This window comes from Phocoena phocoena, chromosome 9 (assembly GCF_963924675.1).
Source record: "Phocoena phocoena chromosome 9, mPhoPho1.1, whole genome shotgun sequence".
In the NCBI taxonomy this organism is placed as follows: domain Eukaryota; kingdom Metazoa; phylum Chordata; class Mammalia; order Artiodactyla; family Phocoenidae; genus Phocoena; species Phocoena phocoena.
The window spans coordinates 36,073,011-36,094,946 of NC_089227.1; positions in this window are offsets into that span (position 1 = coordinate 36,073,011).

Here is a 21,936-nt window from a genome sequence, read left to right on the forward strand (position 1 = left end):
TTTTCTCTTTTTTCAACCTCTTAAATAAAAACAGTGAAATTTCAGGAAACAATATTACTTCTCTCATGTCCCTTGCTTTTGTAAGATCTGAACTTCACAATTCAACTGGATTTTCATTGAAATTCACCATGCTCCCCTCCACAGCTGTGGTCTCAAAATACCATTTCTGCATTTATTTTCGCCCGTGGAATTACTGCTCAGAGAAACCACAGAGTCAATCAGACTCAGAATGGCCCAAATCCTTCCTGCTTTGGAGTTTTCCATCTTCAGATCAAAGCATTTCATGCCCGTCAGCAACTTTTTTTAAAATGCATTTGCTCCTCGTATGCACAACTTCCATTTATAGACTCTCCTTGGCTGACTTCTCTGATGAAGTTGTCTGCTTGCCAGGAGAGCAACACTAATGCAGAAGTAACAAAGGGGCCTTCAGGTCCTCTTTGTCAATGACCTGTTTCAGATAATGGCCAACTTCAGCTGTGGACAAACCATCATTCTTTGCATGAGAGGCAGAGAAACTGGTTTTCAGTGTGTGCAAGCTGTGAAGATAATGAGGACAAACATAAACTGCTTAAATGAGAAGATCATTTAGGAGGGGTATTAAAGACAGAATGGAAGTAATTAATGGAATCTGTCAAAGTAGTGTCATGTCTTTAATACTGGATTTAAGAGTTTTGTTTATTTTAGCTTCAGCTTGCATATGTGCAGTGGGGTTGAAAAAAGCATAGAAATGGTTTTTTTCCTTACCTTCTTTTTTTTGTTAAATCTGAGTTTATTTGAATAGCCTCAAGTTGCCTTCTTTTAATGAGAGGAAAAACAATACATGCAAAATAATAGATTTGGAAAAGAATAACTCAAAATCCCAAGGGCAGTAATCTTTTGGAAAAAGTTAATATTCATGATTTATGGGAAAGTGATGAAAGCCAGCACACTACTTTTCTATGATCCAAGTCTTCAGCTTTTTGCCCACAGCCAAACCAGGCCTTATAATAAAACCATTATTACCTTTAAGAGGGGGGGAAGCAGCAAACACATATTATTGAGCCTTTATAACCTTACCAGTAATAAATCTAGGGTTTATATTTATGTATACCTTAAGCTCATGCTAAGTCTTCATGTAAAACTTCCATCTATTTTTGAAAGCAGTTTTTTCTTTCTTTGGTTCATCAAATCATAGTATTGCTGTACTACAAAAACAGAGTTGGATGAAATTTGGCCTAAATAGCCTTCTTTCATTTCTGTATTTGTCCTAAATCAATACAACAAGGTCCAAATTCAACTTGCTGATTTATTTATAGAATGTTCATCCTATACCACATAGAATTTATAACTATAGAAAATGTAGAAATAATTCTCTGCTTTTTTCAGTGGTTCCCATTCTAAGAGTGCTAGGTTAAACAGATCTAGACCATTCTTCTGTTCATTTTCATGTTTCCTTCTTTCTCTTAGGAGGAGAGTGATAGTTTCTGAAATGGTGAGCAAATCTGGATTTCTACATTTCATCTTGACTTTTTGGGGGGAGAAGTTTATGAAAGAGGAAGGAATGAAGTGACTGGATGGGAGAGTGGGACTTGGCTTGGCAGTGTGGTGACTCAGTCGATGGTGAAAAAGAGGGTCCCTCTCAATTTCATATACAATTCTTCCAGGAAAAGATTCCTTGGATTTGTTTTTATCTTGTTCTGGCATGGAAAATAAAAAGAATAGGGTACTCATAGGACCACTTTTACAACATGCAATGTTCTCATAGAGGTACATTTTTTGTTTGTTTGATGGACTTATAAGTCTATAAAAGGGCATGAACCTTAAGTTCATATATAAGAGCTTAAGGATTCATCTCAGCAACAGGTAAGAAAAATGTGTAGTGTGTAGAATGTCGTATGAGAGTAACCTCAACTAATTGCTGATTAGCCAAAAACGTGTAGAAATTTTCAGCAATTAGTGGAGAGATCAATAGAAAACATCTATATTTAATTAGCCATATGGTTGTTTTACTGGAACTGAAACTGCATGTCTCTCCCAGTGTGTCTGGCTTTTCGGACTTCACAAGTTCTGTCTATGTACATACATATACTTCATTTGTTGTGGTTATTCAGAAAAGTGAGCAGAATTGGGATCATATTCAAATCATATTTAGCTGTGTTGCTAGAAAAGCAATTGAACTATAGCAGAGGTATTTCCATCCTTTAAGTAGTAGGAAGTCTGGAAACTATTGGTTTCAAGTGTACAAAGTACACTGTTTAAATTCCTTTACATATTATAAGTAGTTGTTAGATGATTTCAAGATCGGTGGCAAGTTCAAGCTCAGTAGTCACGTTCTGTAAAGTTGACTTTCAATTTAATCAAAACTTTAAGGAATCTCTCACACAATGTACATCCTTTTCCCATGCCCAACAGAGGAAGCCAGGGCCACAATCACTATTTAATGCAAGTTACCTCTTGAAGCCTTATAATGAAGAATTTATTTTTCTATTTATGGTATATTAGTCCTGTCTCCTCCAAAAGCCTCCTTGAAAATGTAAGGAAGAGAAGTTATGGTTCTTTCTGAACCTAGTCATCAGCCTTGTCTGTGATTAAAATACCATCCAGCTCCCCCTTCCCTCTGCCAGCTCTGCGAGTAGGTCTCTGGCAGACAGATCCATTGTAGATTGGCTTTGTCTGAATTACAGAAGCAGAGATGCCCTATCCGTATAATTAGTTAGGTGTTCCTTCATTTCAATTATTTTATCCCTGTTCTTGTTATTTTACCACTAGAAAAGTTACCAGTCACGTATGTAGTGGTCCTTACCATTTCAGGAGGCTACTGTGAAGTGACATCTCTCAGGCAAGAAAGCCTAAATACCACAACTCTCAGATCTCATTAGTCACTTTTATATAGCAAAATAATTGATACCTTCTCTATCAAATCAATAATGTTCAGTCAGGCAATTATTTTCAGGATGAAGATGAAATCTTTTTCAGAATGAAGGTGAAGTCTTATAATTCAAAATAGCAATGAGGCTCATGAGAATTTTCCAGAAACTCACTGTTGACACTAGGACAACTATTTGAACTTTCTGTCTTTGATTAGACCAAGAACTCTTGATGCCTTTTTTTTCTAGCTTCTTCAACAGCTGTAATTAATCACAGAATTTTGGCATTGATCTTTCCACCAAGGCCATGATACTCTTTGAATGAATGATGATTATTTCTTTGTGTTAAGTCTCTCTGCCCCAAGACTATCAAAATTTCATAGTTGTGTTTCTCCAAATTCTTCAAAGCTTTCTCTTTCAACTTTTGCCTAAAAACAACATAACAGAACAAGATTCATTATCTGGGTCTATGAGTTAATCTGCATTCTAAGGCCTGGTGATTATATCACTTAAACCTGTTAATCAAAGCACAGGGTTTTGGAGAAAGTATATTTGAAAGTTGTGTCTGTAAGAAGGGTAGAAAAGTCTATGTCTTGATCAGAGCATTAGGACCAGGTAGTCATCAATCCACATATATTTGAGGGAGTAGCGTTAGGCCTCCACAGAGCAGTGGAGTTTACAAAATGAGCAAAAAGAGCCAAAAGATCAGAAAATAGTATTAGGTCTGTTTCATTGTTCTGGGACTCTATTCCTAGATTATTGAAGAGTCAAAGGTGTTTTCACCTCTTCTTGTACTGATATCTAGAATCTCCCAGCTAGTGTGGCCGGACTTACCTGATGAGGACTCAGCATTTTACATCTGGCTTTTAGTTAAACTCCTTTGTGTAAACTGACTCTCTATCCTCCCATTTTATCTTCTTGAAATGGAAAACAACCAAAACTCCCCTCTCCTGCTCTACATCTCTGTCTTTGCGTGGCAACAAATCATCACACTTATTGCTCCTTCCATGCTTTTTTTTTTTAATGTTCTCCAGCTTCCCTTAACCAATCCCCAGTGCCATTCTTCCTTTCCCTTTCTCCCTCCTTCCTCATCTCTCCGGTCTACCTGCTCTGCTCCCACAGTTCTAAACGCCCTTTAGAAGGGCTTCCTCGCACTCCATGCCTAGCCTAGTCTTCATCAGTTGGTAGAGTGACTCCCTGCTTCCCAAAGACTCAATGTAGAGGAGTATTTGATAGAAGAGAAAGGGAAATATAATCAAGCAACTTTTAGGAATTTTTGAGCTTTTGGAAAAAGTTCAAAAGAAAGTTGCAAAGCCTATGGGAAAGGTTTAGAGGAAATAAGATAGGCTTATTGAGATACAGCTAATGGGAGCTAAAGACTGTCGTACAGTGAGAGTGCCTGGAAGCAATAACTATAGACTAGTTCCTAAAATAATGCTGTGTGGGAAAATACACGGTCTAATTGTCATAAATTCTATGTCATTATGATAAAAATGTTCTGGTGAATAGGAAGGTAAAACCAGATCCAAATTTAAAATGACTCACTCATACCTGACGATAAATGGATGGAAGGACAAGCAGAATAAATCCTCTATAGGAATTGATGTCCATGGCATTTTAATATCACTAATGTGGACAATTACCTCAGTACCTCATTAGTTTGATTTTGCAAGGATTTCTAGGTCCATGTTGCTCACCTGACTATGTGGATTATTCTCATTCATTATTTTTGTTGTTCATTCTGTTATGTGCCAGGTGGTGGGGGGATAAGGATGGTTCTAAAACTAATTGAATACGTCCCTGTACCAGGCTCCATACCAGTTCTATCTTTGATAATGTAATTAATCCTGACAACTATCCTGAGAGATGAGTTGTATTACCCCCATTTTACAAAGGATAAAACTGAGGTTCAGGGTGGTTAAATAACAAGGTCACATGCTAATAAATATTAAAACCTGGACTTCATTCAGGCCTGCCTGACTTCATTGATCAAGCATTTCACCAGCTGTTTACATTTACAGCTCTAAGTCCATTATCGAAAACCATGGTGTCTTGCCAAGAGATTTGGGGGTTTTAACACAAATTCCAGGAAGCCTCAGGGAGATATGATATAAAAGGAAGGGAGTTGTAATTTTCAGGTCAAAGAATGTAACAGGGTCAACAGATCATGGAATATTCACTCACTTATCTAAGCTGACCCTTTTAAATGAGATGAGGGGGCTTATCAGGGTCATCTTTCTTAGACGCTGGTATAGAACAGTGACACTTGTTTAACTTACCTATTTAAAGATCAGTGTTTTTCATTTATTTATTTAATAAACATTTATAAAGAGCCTGTGATATACAGGGCAATGTGACAGGCAATGGGGATATAAAATAAATAAGAAATGATCTCGGACCTCAGGGTCTTTTTAGTCTCAGGCAAGAAGTAATGATGCAAATAAATTTTATCAAACTTAAGAAAGCATCGATTTTAAGATGCACTATCTTGCCTACCACCAAGGAAAAAGATGTCAAATTAACTCTGACATACCCTCAACTGTAAAATCTAAATATAGTTATTAGAATCAATTAAACAGAGTGAGTGCCCTGCTGTGTGTCCATGCACTTGCAGTGATGGTATTAGGGCTGGGATGAGAATGGGGAAAGAGGAGAGTCAGAAAAATCTTTCCCAGCAAAGTGACTTAAAAAAAAAATTTTTTTTTAATTGAAGTATAGTTGATTTACAATGTTGTGTTAATGCCTACTGTAAAGCAAAGTGACTCAGTTATACATATATGTACATTCTTTTTTAACATCTTTATTGGAGTATAATTGCTTTACAATGGTGTGTTAGTTTCTGCTTTATAACAAAGTGAATCAGCTATACATATACATATATCCCCATATCTCCTCCCTCTTGCGTCTCCCTCCCTCCCACCCTCCCTATCCCACCCCTCTAGGTGGTCACAAAGCACTGAGTTGATCTCCTTGTGCTATGCGGCTGCTTCCCACTAGCTAGCTATTCTACACTTGGTAGTGTATGTAAGTCCATGCCACTCTCTTACTTCGTCCCAGCTTACCCTTCCTCCTCCCTGTGTCCTCAAATCCATTCTCTACGTCTGCATCTGCATCTTTATTCCTGCCTTACCCCTAGGTTCTTCATGACCTTTTTTTTTGGTTTTTAGATTCCATATATATGTGTTAGCATACTTATTTATATTCTTTTCCATTATGGTTTATCTCAGGATATTGAACATAGTTCTCTTTGCTATACAGTAGGACTTTGTTGTTTATCAATTCTACATGTAATAGTTTGCATCTACCAACCCCAAACTCCCAGTCCATCTCTCCCCTACCTCCCCTCCCCCTTGGCAACCACAAGTCTATTCTCTATGTCTGTGAGTCTGTTTCTGTTTCATAGATAGTTTCATTTGTGTCATATTTTAGATTCCACATATAAGTGATATCATATCGTATTTGTCTTTCTCTGACTTACTTCACCTAATATGATAATCTCTAGTTGTATCCATGTTGCTGCAAATGGCACAATTTCATTCTTTTTTATGGCTGAGTAGTATTCCATTGTATGTATGTACCACATCTTCTATATCCATTCATCTGTCAATGGACATTTAGGTTGTTTCCATGTCTTGGCTATTGTGAATAGTGCTGCTATGAACATAGGGGGTGCGTGTATCTTTTTGAATTATAGTTCTGTCTGGATATACACCCAGGAGTGGGATTGCTAGATCATGTGGTAATTTTATTTTTAGTTTTCTAAGGAAACTCCATACTGTTTTCCACAGTGGCTGCACCAACTTACATTTCTACCAACAGTATAGGAGGGTTCCCTTTTCTCCACACCGTCTCCAGCATTTGTTATTTGTAGGGTCTTTAATGATGGCCATTCTGACCAGTGTGAGGAGGTACCTCATCAAGCAAAGTGACTTTTGCATTGAATTTGTAAAGGTGAGTAGGTGGTAGTGTGGAGAAAAGACACGAAGGATATTCTGTGCAGAAGAAATAGAACGAGTGAAAATGTGTGTTTGGGATGATAAATAGATAGGGCAACTGGAACACTGCTGGAGGGCTGGGAAAAGGAGCACTGAGGCAGTGTGATGGTTTGATATGGCTCCTGAGGAGCAGGCCAGTCTAAGAGGTCTTGAGAACCATGCTGAGTGGTTTGCTTCAACCTAATGTAAGCAATATGACGCCACTGAAGAAATTCAAGCAGGAAGTGGAGTCTGTCTTGACATTTTTTCCTTCCTTTCAGCCCTTCCAATGAGGGACTTCACAGATATCTGTTTTTATATCACACCCTTGCCACCTCAAATTTCATGCAGCTTGTTTTTCTTGCTGTACTTCTATAGTCATGAAGATATGATTATCCAAATTTCTGATTCAGAGATTTGCTGTAAGATTCTAGTGGGTTACACGCTTGTCCTCCTTTAAGTCTCCTATTATCTCCTCTCTGTTATTTCCCTTTGACCTGATCTTTATTATTTGATATAAAGTTTGTGCTCTAGCTCTGTCACTTACTATTTGGTTCCCAAGGAGGAAATTATTTAATCTTTTTTTTTTTTGTGTGGTTCGCGGGCCTCTCACTGTTGTGGCCTCTCCTGTTGCGGAGCACAGGCTCCTGACGCGCAGGCTCAGCGGCCATGGCTCACGGGCCCAGCCGCTCCGCGGCATGTGGGATCTTCCCAGACGGGGGCACGAACCCGTGTCCCCTGCATCGGCAGGCGGACTCTCAACCACTGTGCCACCAGGGAAGCCCTATTTAATCTCTTTTAAGTCATAGTTTCCACTCCAGTAAAATGGATATAGTCATTCACACTCTGCATCTCTAAAGGATGAAATGAGTCAGTGTGTGTAAAAGGACTTTGTAAACTGCTAGACACCATCTAAATAGAAGTGCTTTACAAACAGTGATGCTGACATATTATTGGCTCAACAGACCCGTTTCCTGAGTTAACTGGGGGGTGGCCATCTGACAGCACAGAGATCCTCTCCTGAGGCGGCATTTTGCCTGCTGGTGACTTGGGTGCTGGGCAAGTGTGTGCCAGTCATAGACTTCCTGCTTTACCCTGGCTCATTCCAGGCTTCTCAGTCTCTTGCCTTCTGTATCGAATTTGATTTTGAGACGATGGGGCCACAGAGAGTTAAGAACAGCATATGGCCCTCTTTGTGGTCAACCTGATGCTGTCAATAACAAATTTAGGTAAATTTGCACCTTTACACTTGAGACAGGAAAAGAACAATGTCTCCATATCACGAAGAGAATCCTAGCTGCATTACTGAGACTGATATCTAAGACTGAATTATAAAAACAATGGAAAAATAAATTCACATTTATATTAAGCTTCTAAATAAATGTATTAGATCATCCGTGGACTATCCCCCCAGCTTGTTTTATCATAGCATGTTAGAAATAAGCATTTCCTATCTTAAATTTTGAGTACACATTTTTGGTGAATATTCATAATTAACATGTTAAGAAACAAACATTTTCATCTTAAATTTTGTGTACACATTTTTTGGTGAATATTCATAATTTACAACATACTTTTTTCCAGCTTTATTGAGATATAACTGACCTATAACATTATATAAGTTTAAGGCGTACAACATGTTTTGATATATGTATAGATTTCGAAATGATTACTCAATAAGGTTTGTTAACATCTATCACCTCACATAGGTAAAACATTTTTCTTGTGATGAGAACTTTTAAGATCTACTCTCTTGTTTTTAATTGAAGTATAGTTGATTTACAATGTTGTGTTACTGTTGTACAACAAAGCGATTCAGTTATACATATATATACATTCTTTTATAATATTCTTTTCCATTATGGCTTGTCATAGGATACTGAATATAGTTCTCTGTATTATACCGTAGGACCCTGTTGTTTATCCATTCTATATAAGATCTACTCTCTTAGCAACTTTTGAATACACAATACAGTATTATTAACTATAGTCACCATGTCATTCATTACATCCCCACAACTTATCTTATAACTGAAAGTTTGTGCCTTTTGAGGACTCATATCCATTTCCCCCACTCCCCATGCCCTGCCTCTGACAGTCACCAAGCTGTTCTCTGTTTCTCTGAGTTTGTTGTTTTTGAGAAGGATCATACAGTATTTGTAACTTATTACACTTAGCATAATGTCCTCAAGTTTCATCCATGTTATCACAAATGGCAGGATTTCTTTCTTTTTAATGGCTGAAAAACATTCCAGTTGTGTGTATATGTGTGTGTGTGTGTCACGTTTTCCTTACCCATTCATCTGTCGTTGGACACTTAGGTTGTTTCCATGTCTTGGCTATTGTAAATACTGCTGCAAATGAACATGGCAGTACTTGAGACAGTGATTTCATTTCCTTCAGATATATACCCCAAATTTCTGGATCATATATGGCAGTTCTATTTTTAATTTCTTGAGGAACCTTCTTACTGCTTTCCACAGTGGCTGCCCCAATTTACATTCCCACCAATAGTGTACAGGCTTCCCCTTTTCCCACATCCTCACTAGCATTTGTTATCTCTTGTCTTTTTGATAGTAGCCATTTTAGCACATAGGAGGTAAGATCTTATTATGATTTTGATTTGCATCTCCTTGATGATTAGTGATGCTGAGCACAATTTCATGTACTGTTATCCATTTGAATATTTTCTTTGGAAAAAAAGGCTATTCAGCTCCTTTGCCCAGTTTTAAATTAGATTATTTGTTTTTTGCTATTGAGTTGTGTAAGTTCTTTATATAATTTGGATGTTAACCCCTTATCAGATATGTGGTTTGCAAATATTTTCTCCCATTCCATGGGTTGTGTCTTAATTTTTCTGATAATTTATTTTTCTGTGCAGATTATTTGTTTGATGTAGTTCCACATCATTTTTGCTTTTGTTGCTTGTGCTTTAGATGTCTTACTTAAAAGCTCATTGCCAAGATCAATGTTAAGAAGCCTTTGCTGTTTTCTTCTAGGAGTTTTATGGTTTCACATGTTACATTTAAGTCTTTAATCCATTTCTAGTTAATTTTTGTGAGTGGTATAAGATAGAGGTCTAATTTCATTATTTTGTATGTGAATATCCAATTTTCCCAGCACGATTTATTGACAAGACTATCTTTTCTCCAGTGAGTACTCTTGGCCCTCTTGTCAAATATCAGTTGACTGTATATGCATAGATTTATTTCTGGGCTCTTTATTCTTGTTCCACTGGTCTGTGTGTGTGTTTTTATGCCAGTACTATACTGTTTTGATTACTGTAGCTTTGAAGTATAGTTTGAAATCAGGAAGTATGATACCTTCTTTGTTCTTCTTTCTCAAGATTGCTTTGGCTATTCAAGGTCTTTTGTGCTTCCAAATGAATTTTAGGGTTTTTTAAAATTTCTGTAAAAAAGGTCATTGGAATTTTGAAAGGGATTGGATTGAATCTGTAGATGGGTTTGGATTGTATGGACATTTTAACAACATGAATTCTTAACAATACACCTTTTATAAAAATTCAATGCTGAATGTATTTTTTGATAAAATTGTTTCTTTGTGACCAAATAATAGCTTGCTTTTACTTATCACTGGCATTTAAATATTTCTAGAAACCTGGAATCTTAGAGTTACAATTAATCTGACAGTCATGTCTGCCATTTCCCAAAAGGAATGGACTTTAAATAGTCTTGTCAGTGGCCTATTTATTTTCAAAGGCTTTCAGGCAAGGTATTGCATAACACCTTTAGCAGATGCTGTGGATATCCCACTCTTATTCCCTCAATGCCCATCTAGTTAGACAGCTCCTTAATGCAAAACCTTGCAACTTTCTGCCTGAGAGCTTTCTCTGGCTGAAGGAGCAAGCTTGGTCCATACATGCATGGGGAAGGCTGGAAGATCTGCATAGTGAACACCCCTGGAAGCAGTCCTTAATCAACCAGTGACAGGAGCTGGTAGCTAAATACTCCAGATTCCTCATATCTTAGATGGTACAACTCTAGGTGTGTTCTACACAGGGGGATTGAACTCTATTACCTAGGGTAGTAACCTGTTCATTAGTATATCCTCTACTGGATTCCTTCCTTTCCCACTCTCCTACCAGGACTTCCTAAGATCACTACCCAAATAAACTCTGTGGACCCAAATCATTGTCTCAGAGTCTGCTTTTGGGGGGAATCCAACCTAAACCCCCCCTTAATTAGGTTTTCTAAAAATATATCCAGCCAGCTCCAAATTATACTCTAGAATGTTCCCTCACCAGTGATATTTACAAGGGAAAAATGTGCTTGGATACCATTTCAGAAAACTTTTTACAGTTATCCAAGCCAAAACGGTATACCAGAATCACGTTTTTTCAGTAATATCAGTTGGCTGTATAACAAAACAGATGAAATAGTTTCAAGAAAAAATTTTCAAATTAAATAAAATATGCTTATTACAAGAATTTCTACATCTTGTTGCATAAGAAAAGGGATAACTTTTTTCAGGTATCTTTCGTAAGTTAGTGGGCAAGGCCTTTCCACTTCTGGTCTGATGAATCATCACTTGCTTTCTAGAGACAGCTGGGGAAATACTGGGATAGAAGGAGGAGATGGTGGTGGGACAGCTTATGTATTTGTTAGTTCGTGATACTATTCAGTCTAATGGTAACTGGACTGCATTTTCCCCTAGTTGGGAGCTAGTGGTAGAGGGCAGCAGAAGATTTTTTGTTGGTAAGTAAATTGATTCTCTGCTACCCTCCTAATTTAGATCAAATAATTAATTCTAACATTAATGGAATTGAGGCAAAGATGGAGATGAGGTTGCATTTTAGAAATTTTATAGTATTAATTTTTAATAACCAAAATTATTATTCTTTCATGGATCATTAATTTGTTGCTTACTTCCTACATATATATTCATTTGTCTTAGGTCAGATTCCCCAGAACAGAGACTCTGAGACAGAGTTTTGCATGAAAGGTGTTTATTGGAATGTGCTCTGGGAATCAGAGTGCCAGCGAGTACAGGAAACCAGAGAGCTGAGGTGAGATTCAGCTTCAGTGAAGGCCTCAGCCAATCTCATAGGGAGCTGTGGAGCTGATGGCCCTTCAGAGAGATCTTGAATTGAGGCCAAAGGGACCAGGTCTTCCACCACCCACCCCACTGTATCAATCAGCTGCTGGATGCTGGTGTACCCTGTGAGGGGGCGTGGCTTTAGTGGCTCCCTCCAACACAGGAGAATTCCCAGAGAGGACTGAGCTTTGAGCCAAAGTGCAAGTAGCTGGGGAAATACAAACCTTTGCACTTAGTAGGGGGACTGGATAACACAACACAGCCTCCACTATAACCACTAGAAAAAGTGCATATTGGTCAGAGTGTGAGAACTGCTGTGAAAGAAAATACAGTACTTTGTTTACTTAGATATTTTGAGTAATAGTAAATCAAGTAGTTTGATTTTCAAGTTTCAAAGCATTAGAATACAACAAATAACACTTAACACCAAAGCTATATGAACTATAATTTAATTTTTATAGCTGACACAGATGGAGGAAAAAATAATCCAAATCTTATAGAGCTTTAAGAACATTTATTAGCAAGGAGAAGCTTAGGGGTATATACATTAATAGCTTCCTGACTGATGGATAACTGCTTCATATGACAGTAGTACTTAAACATTTTACTCATGATATCACTTCACTGACCTCTGTGTCCATTTTTGTCTCTTGGTTCCTGTTCCTTCTCTGGCTAATCCAAGACTAGTGTTGGTGCCTTTGGGAGGCAGGCATTTAGGGGTGGCTCCTAGATCAGTTCTTGGGTAGGGTAGGTGGGCCTACAAGGGGAGCCTGCCCACTGAGTAATTCCCTGAGCTGAAGGATCCACTCTGCTTTCCTTTGCACCCCAGTGCTCTCCCAGCTCCTGTGGTACAGCCCACAGGATATGTTGCTGGTTCCCCTTACCCTCAGGGCAGTCCTCTTGAATAGGGTATCAACCCAAGAAGCCCACCTAGGTGCCTTCTATGGTGTTCTCAGAAAACCCATGCATTTCTGTACAATGTGAGAGGACACAGAGCACACCACTGCTACCTTCCCCACTCAGCTGTCTCTGTTTTTACACTCTAGTGGGCATAGGTCAACTCTACTGCAAGGACAATTATGGAACAAAGAGAAGATCCCACTCAGTCTATTTCTATGTCTACATGTGAATTATTATCTATCAATGAATCCCTAGCACTTAATACAGTATCTAAGACACAGGGTGAATTGAATAAATATTGGTGGAGTGAACAAAGGTTTAGCTGCTCAATAGCTCTTTTCCAAAAAAATTTAACTCTTTAAAAAGCTTTATCTTGAGTCACAGCTCAAGTGCTCCCACTCCATCTTGTTCCATTTTCATTGGGGAAAAACATCTGTTCTCTAGCCTCTTTATAAGGCGTATTATACACACCAAAACTGCAGTTAAGTCACCCGCAGCCTTCTCCTCCTTCTGGCCAACCAACATCATTTCCATGATCCCTTCCTTGTAAGCCTGGCTTTCCAACCCTTTAATCATCTCTGCTCTCTTCTAGATCCAAATGTCCCACTTACTTTTAAACTATGGGGACCCAAATGCAAATATATCATAACGATGTTGTAAAAGTTTGGCAAATTTCAGGGGAAACCAACATCTGTTTGGTCCTTTCTAATTATCTTCTTGTGCCTTTTCATTAAGGAATTCCCAGGAAGAGCTGTAAATTTTAAAATTGATTCAACAATTTCCTTTCTGGTATAAGTCTTTCTGTTTGCATGCATACGATTTCTATGCAAAAATGGATTCATAAATGGAGGATTTTTAAGCTCACAAATATAAGCCTTTACACAATGTTTTAAAATATCTTGCACATTCTTTTAGGATCTAATTGCCGAATACAGGTCTTTTTAACTCTTAAATTTTTGTGTGTGTGTTTTAATACTCAACAGAGACACTGTTTTTGAATAAATTGTTCTTCAGCTTAAAAACATTTTTGTTATTTTTATTTGAACTTTTTCCATGCTCTTGATATAGACCAATTGTATAAGAATAAAAATAATAGCTGGTATTATATAGCACTTAACTCTGTGCCAGGCATGTGTTTTAGATGTATTAACATATTTAATCTAAACAACAACCCAGTGAGCCAGCTACTCTTGTCATCCCATTTTTCAGATGAAGAGATTAAGGGACAGAGAGGCTAAGGACTTGCCCAGCCTAGTACAGCAAATGAGGTTCAGAACTGGGATTTAAACCCTGGATACCTAGCCTTAGAGTTTACAGTCTTATGACGATGTACTGCCATATGTTTATGAATATAGTGGTGAACTGATTCTTGGTAAAGGTTTCTTTTTATTAGTGGTCTTTAATACATACAAGCAGAATTTTTCTTTGTATATGAAGATGATTTTTCTAATACAATTATTATACTTGAGTACTGACGTTGGTTTGAGTGAAGAAATGATTCATGGTAGTGTCTTTGCTCCCTTACGTGAAGGGAGATTTCACTTACTTTTTGCTGTGAGAATGTGAATCCTGCAATTGCTAAATATTGATGAATCTAATTTCCTTTAAGTCAAATATTGAGCTCATCTTGCCACCATGAATTGCAAATGTAACCTCCAGGAGCCCAATAAACTTGTTCCAAACAGCTGTGACATACGTGTTGGGCTCTCCATAAATATAGAGTGCTTGATCATCTCGCCTTGAGTGTAATTCATTTCGGAGTCAGTTTTCCAGAACAGATGGTTCTATTGTTACCATGCAGGTCTTCCTGTGGGGCTTTCAGAAACCTTACTGTCTTTTCAGAGAACACTTGAGAACTTTCCCAGAAAACTGTCTGTATTATTAGTGGTGGTGTGTTGAAACCCCAGTAAACTTGTTATGGCTTTGGGTTGCTCTTTATATGTTTCATTTAAACTTTGGGGAAAATAATTACCTTACTGAAGAAAACAGAATCATACCTTACTTCATTTGGACTAACTGACCTGTTTCAAAATGGACCTTTGTCCTTACTGTCTATATATAGGACAGGAAAAAATATTTGCAGTCATACATAGGCATTTGAAAACATTTTAGCAAATGCTCTTTAACCAGTCTCTAATGCTTCAAAATGTTCTCTAAAATGATGATTTCCCCTTTAAAAATATGATATGCATGCAATTTCATGGTGGGATCTGCCCATATTAGGAAATACTTAAGCAGCACATCTATTTCCTAGTGTCCCATGATTTTCAAAGGAGTAACGGCCAAATGTTAATAATGTTTCTCGCTCAGGAAGTGGAATTGGTGAGTGTTAGGGATGGAGGTGAATATTTTCCATTTTCCATTTTATTCATTCTTCCAATGTCTGGATTTATTTTTATCCTCTGCACATGTATTTCTTTACAAGTAGTTAGCTAAGCAGTGAGATTATGAGCCACTTTGTTTTCACACATTCTTCCAACTTTAACAGAAATATTGTTTAAAATGCAAAGTGTTTCTTTAACTCTCTCATAAAAGTTTAATCGGTTAATGTATTTAGATAGTTGGTCACTTCGACTTGGAAAGGGATAGGTGCCTATCTCTTCATTTTAGAATTTTAGCACTGAAAGGATCCAGCCTTATGTCTTTATAGTAAAGAACTGAATTTAAATGAAATTAAATGGTTTGTCCGAGTTCAAACAGCTGGTGAGCGGCAAAACTAGGACTAGAATCCAGGTCTCCTAACTCTAGCCAGTACTTCTCCTATGAAACCATCCCACCTTCCTAAGAGTTAATTATTTATATTTTCAAAATAGTATTGTATTTTGCAACTGTAAAAATTTGCAAGTATATTCCATTAATTTCATTGTATAATGAAGCCAAGCTTTAGAAGAGATATAAATACAGGTAAGGAATAAATATCATGATTCATAGGTTAAATGAATTGTAATCATGTTACATACAGTATTAACTTCTGGATAATACACTCAGTTTAAAAATGAAATGGTGCTTACTAGGGGGCAAAGTCATTTCTGAGGGATGGAGGATTCCAGGTGAAAATAATGATCTCATCTAATGATTTGTATGCTGCCATTCTTCTGTTGGGATTGTAACGAGACCTTCGAATTGGGACATATGAAAACTTTAATTCTAAAAACTGTTTCTTTTAAAAAGAAAAAGGTTGGTAGAGTAGAGACACATGTGTTCCTATAAAAGCATGATATATAGTGTGTTTCATTCAAGGATTTTGCAGCCATGAAAAGAAAAGGCGGGAAGAATGAGGTAATTCTAGACTAGAGGGAAGTAAGAAGCATGAAAGATTATCAGCATTGATGCTGAAACCTAATTTGAAGGCAGATTTTATTAAAAATACACCTAAAGAGAAGAGAAACTGAAAGCACTGCTTTCGCCTATTGGAGTTATAGTCTTATTACTTCCTACCACTGTTTATAAAAAGGTTTAGGGGTGGAGTCAAGATGGTGGTGTGGGACGACTCCGAGTTAGTGTCTCCCAACAACTAGAGTGCCTGCCCGCTGGTGTGGGACCCTGACACCCAAGGAGAAGGGAGGAACCCCCAAGTGAATTGGTAGGACGTGGGGGAACTGAAGAGGGAGGAGAAGTTGAGGCCAGACAGGATGGGTGCCCCTGAGGCCCAGGAAATCAGGAGAGGAAGGCAGGAGGGGCCCTCCAGGAGGAGCGGGAGAGGAGTGGAGGGCGTCTGCCCTACCCACTTGGCCCGAGGAGCCTGCTGAGCTCACAGGCCAGTCCCCTGCCCTCCAAGGCTCTTCCCTTCCCCTGGCCGCATTGGTCCTGGGGGCTTAGGAAGGAGGCGGAGGGGAGAACAGGAGAGGCAGGTGGGAGGGGCCTTGCGAGGGGAGCAGGAGAGGAGCAGAGGGGGTTTGACCCACCCACTCAAGTCCAGGAAGCTTGCTGGGCTCCCAGGGGAGGCCCCCTGCTCTCTGAGACGAGGGGTGGAGGGCACGCCTGGGCCCCTTCTGTTCCTTGAGCCTAAACCCCACCCCCACAGCCCTCAGGGCCTTTTCTAGCCCTGTGGGTCCTAAGCGTTGGCCCCACCCACTGCCCAAACCTCGCCCTTGCTTAGGCCCCGCCCTCCACAGCCAAGGACTTCACCACCACCCCCCCTTTTGTTTTCTTTTCCCTCCTCCTCTACTTTACTATTGTGGTATGGTTATAACTTCCGGTTGTTGATTCATCTCTCTCTCTCTCTATATATATATATATATTTTTTTTTGAGGTACGCGGGCCTCTCACTGTTGCAGACTCTCCTGTTGTGGAGCAAGGCTCCAGACACGCAGTCTCAGCAGCTATGACCCAGGGGCCCAGCTGCTCTGTGGCACGTGGGATCTTCCTGGACTGGGCATGAACCCTGTTCCCTGCATTGGCAGGTGGACTCCCAACCACTGCGCCACCAGGGAAGCCCCTCATCTATATTTTTATTTTTATATTCTTTCTAACATATCTGTCAGTTTCCTAGTCTAATTTTTTTTCTCTTTACTTTGTTATTGTTCTCTTTTATTTATTTATTTTTTGCCACCCCACATGGCTTGTGGGATCTTGGTTCATGAGCTGGGGGTTGGGCCAAAACTCCTGCAGTGGGAGCTCCAAGTACAAACCACGGGACTAACAGAGAACCTCAGACCACAGCGAATATTCATTGGAGTGAGGTCTCATGGAGGTCCTCACCTCAGTACCAAGACCCAGCTCTACCCAACAGCCTACAAAATCCAGTGTTGGAAGCCTCATGCCAAACAACCAGTAAAAGAGGAACACTATCCCCAGTCATAAAAACAAAACAAAAAAAAAGGAGACGGCAAAAAAAATATGTCACAGATGAAGGAGCAAGGTAAAAACTTACAAGACCAAATAAATGAAGAGGAAATAGGCAATCTACCTGAAAAAGAATTCAGAGTAATGATAGTAAAGATGATCCAGAATCTTAGAAATAGAATGGAGGCACAAATTGAGAAACTACCAGAAATGTTTAAAAAGGATCTAGAAGAACTAAAGAACAAACAAACAGAGATGAACAACACAATAACTGAAATAAAAAATACACTAGAAGGAATCAATAACAGAATAACTGAGGCAGAAGAACGAATATGTAAGCTGGAAGACAAAATGGTGGAAATAACTGCCAAGGAGCACAATAAAGAAAAAAGAATGAAAATAATTGAAGACAATCTCAGAGACCTCTGGGACAATACTAAACACACGAACATTCAAATTATAGGGGTCCCAGGAGAAGAAGAGATAAAGAAAGGGTCTGAGAAAATATTTGAAGAGATTATAGTGGAAAATTTCCCTAGCATGGGAAAGGAAATAGTCACCCAAGTCCAGGAAGCACAGAGAGTCCCATACAGGTTAAACACTAGGAAAAACACACCAAGACACATATTAATCAAACTAACAAAAATTAAATTCAAAGGGTATTAAAAGCAGCAAAGGAAAAACAAAAAATAACATACAAAGGAATCCCCATAAGGTTATCAGCTGATTTTTTAGCATAAACTCTGCAGGCCAGAAGGGAGCGGCAGGATATACTTAAAGTGATGAAAGAGAAAAACCTACAACCAAGATTACTCTACCCAGCAAGGATCTCATTCAGATTTGATGGAGAAATCAAAAGCTTTTCAGACAAGCAAAAATTAAGAGAATTCAGCACCACCAAACCAACTTTACAACAAATGCTAAAGAAACTTCTCTAGGTGGGAAAAACAAGAGAAGAAAAAGACCCACAAAAACAAACCCGAAAAAATTAAGAAAATGGTAACAGGAACATACATATCAATAATAACCTTGGGGCTTCCCTGGTGGTGCAGTGGTTGAGAGTCCGCCTGCTGATGCAGGGGACACAGGTTTGTGCCCCAGTCCGGGAAGATCCCACATGCCACGGAGCAGCTGGGCCCGTGAGCCATGGCTGCTGAGCTTGTGCATCCAGAGCCTGTGCTCCGCAACGGGAGAGGCTACAACAGTGAGTGGCCCGTGTACCACAAAATAATAATAATAATAATTATAATAATAACCTTGAATGTAAATGGATTAAATACTCTAACCAAAACACATAGACTGGCTGAATGGATACAAAAACAAGACCCATATATACGCTGTCAACAAGAGACCCACTTCAGACCTAGGGACACACACAGACTGAAAGTGAAGGGATGGAAAATGATAGTCCATGCAAATGGAAATCAAAAGAAAGCTGGAGTAGCAATACTCACATCAGATAAAGTAGACTTTAAAATAAAGACTATTACAAGAGATAAGGAGACACTACATAATGATCAGAGGATCATCCCCAGAAGAAGATATAACAATTATAAACCTTTATGCACCCAACATAGGAGCAACTCAATAAGGCAAAAGCTAACAACCATGAAAAGAGAAATAGACAGTAACACAATAATAGTAGGGGACTTTAATGCCCCACTTACACCAATGGACAGATCACCCAAACAGAAAATAACTAAGGAAACATAAGCTGTAAATGACACAATAGATCAGACATTTAACTGATATATATAGAGAGAGAACATTCCACCCAAAGTGGCAGAATACACTTTCTTCTCAAGTTCACATGGAACATTCTCCAGGATACATCACATCTTGGGTCACAAATCAAGCCTCGGAAAATTTAAGAAAATTGAAATTGTATCAAGCAACTTTTCTGACCACAATGCTATGAGATTGGAAATCAATTACAGGAAACAAACTGTAAAAAACACAAATACATGGAGGCTAAACAGTGTGCTACTAAACAACCAAGAGCTCACTGAAAAATCAAAGAAGAAATTAAAAAATACATAGAAACAAATGACAATGAAAACACGGTGACCCAAAACCTAAGGGATGCAGCAAAAGCAGTTCTAAGAGGGAAGTTTATAGCAATTCAATCTCACCCCAAGAAATAAGAAAAATCTCAAATAAACAATCTAACCCCACACTTAAAACAACTAGAGAAAAAAGAACAAAGAAAACCCAAAGTCAGTAGAAGGAAAGAAGTCATAAAGATCAGAGCAGAAATAAATGAAATAGAAATGAAGAAAACAATAGCAAAGATCAATAAAACTAAAAGCTGGTTCTTTGAGAAGATAAACAAAATTGATAAACCACTAGCCAGACTTATGAAGAATAAAAGGGAGAGGACGCAAATCAATAAAATTAGAAATGAAAAAGCAGAAATCACAACTGATGCCACAGAAATACAAAGGATTATAAGAGACTACTACAAACAACTATATGCCAATAAAATGGACAACCTGGAAAAAATGGACAAATTCTTGGAAAGGTTAAATTTTCCAAGACTGAACCAAGAAAAATTAGAAAATATAAACAGACCTATCACAAGTAATGAAATTGAAACTGTGATTAAAAATCTTCCAGCAAACAAAAGTCTAGGACGATGGTGTCACAGGCAAATTCTTTCAAACATTTAGAGGAGAAGTAATGCCAGTCCTTCTCAAAATCTCCCATAAAATTGCAGAAGGAGGAACACTTCAAAATTTGTTCTACAAAGCCACTATCACCCTGATTCCAAAACCAGAAAAAGAAGAAAATTATAGACCAATATCACTGATGAACATAGATGCAAAAATCTTGAACAAAATACTAGCAAACAGAATCCAACAGCACATTAAAAGGATGATACATCGTGATCAGGTGGGATTTATCCCAGGAATGCAAGGATTCTTCAATATACGCAAATCAATCAGTGTGATACACCACATTAGCAAATTAAGGAATAAGAAACCCTATGATCATCTCAGTAGATGCAGAAAAAGCTTTTGACAAAATTCAACACCGATGTTTGATAAAACTCTCCAGAAAATGGGCACAGAGGGAACCTGCCTCAGCATAATAAAGACCATATATTGAAAACCCACAGCAAGCATCATATTCAATGGTGAAAAACTGAAAGCATTTCCACTATGATCGGGAACAAGACAAGGATGTCCACTCTCGCCACTCTTATTCAACATAGTTTTGGAAGTCCTAGCCATGGCAATCAGAGAAGAAAACAAAATAAAAGGAATACAAATTGGGAAAGAAGTAAAACTGTCACTGTTTGCAGATGACATGATACTATACATAGAAAATCCTAAAGATGCCACCAGAAAACTACTAGAACTAATCAATGAATTTGGTAAGGTTGCAGGATGCAAAATTAATGCACAGAAATCTTTGGCATTCCTATACACCAACAATGAAGAATCAGAAAGGGAAATTAAGAAACAGTCCCATTTACCATTGCAACAAAAATAATAAAATACCTAGGAATAAACCTGCCTAAGAAGGTAAAAGACTTGTACTCAGAAAACAATAAAACACTAATGAAAGAAATCAAAGATGACATAAACAGATGGAGAAATATACCATGTTCCTGGATTGGAAGAATCAGTATTGTGAAAATGACTATACTACCCAAAGCAATCTACAGATTCAGTACAGTCCCTATCAAACTACCAATGGCATTCTTCACAGAATTAGAACAAAAAATTTTACAATTCATATGGAAACACAAAAGACCCTGAATAGCCAAAGCAATCTTGAGAACGAAAAATGGAGCTGGAGGAATCAGGCTCCCAGACTTCAGACTATACTACAAAGCTACAGTAATCAAGACGATATGTTACTGGCACAAAAACAGAAGTATAGGTCAATGGAACAGGATAGAAAGCCCAGGGATAAACCCACACACCTATGGTCAACTAATCTATGACAAAGGAGGCAAGGATATACAATGGAGAAAAGACAGTCTCTTCAATAAGTGGTGCTGGGAAAACTGGACAGCTACATGTAAAAGAATGAAATTAGAACACTCCCTATCACCATACACAAAAATAAACTCAAAATGGATTAAAGACCTAAATGTAAGGCCAGACACTATAAAACTCTTAGAAGAAAACATAGGAAAAGCATTCTTTGACATAAACCACAGCAAGATCTTTTTTTCCCCATCTCCTAAGGGTAATGGAAATAAAAACAAAACTAGGGCTTCCCTGGTGGCGCAGTGGTTGAGAGTCTGCCTGCCGATGCAGGGGACACCGGTTCGTGCCCTGGTCCGGGAAGATCCTACATGCTGCGGAGCGGCTGGGCCCATGAGCCATGGCCGCTGAGCCTGCGCATCCGGAGCCTGTGCTCCG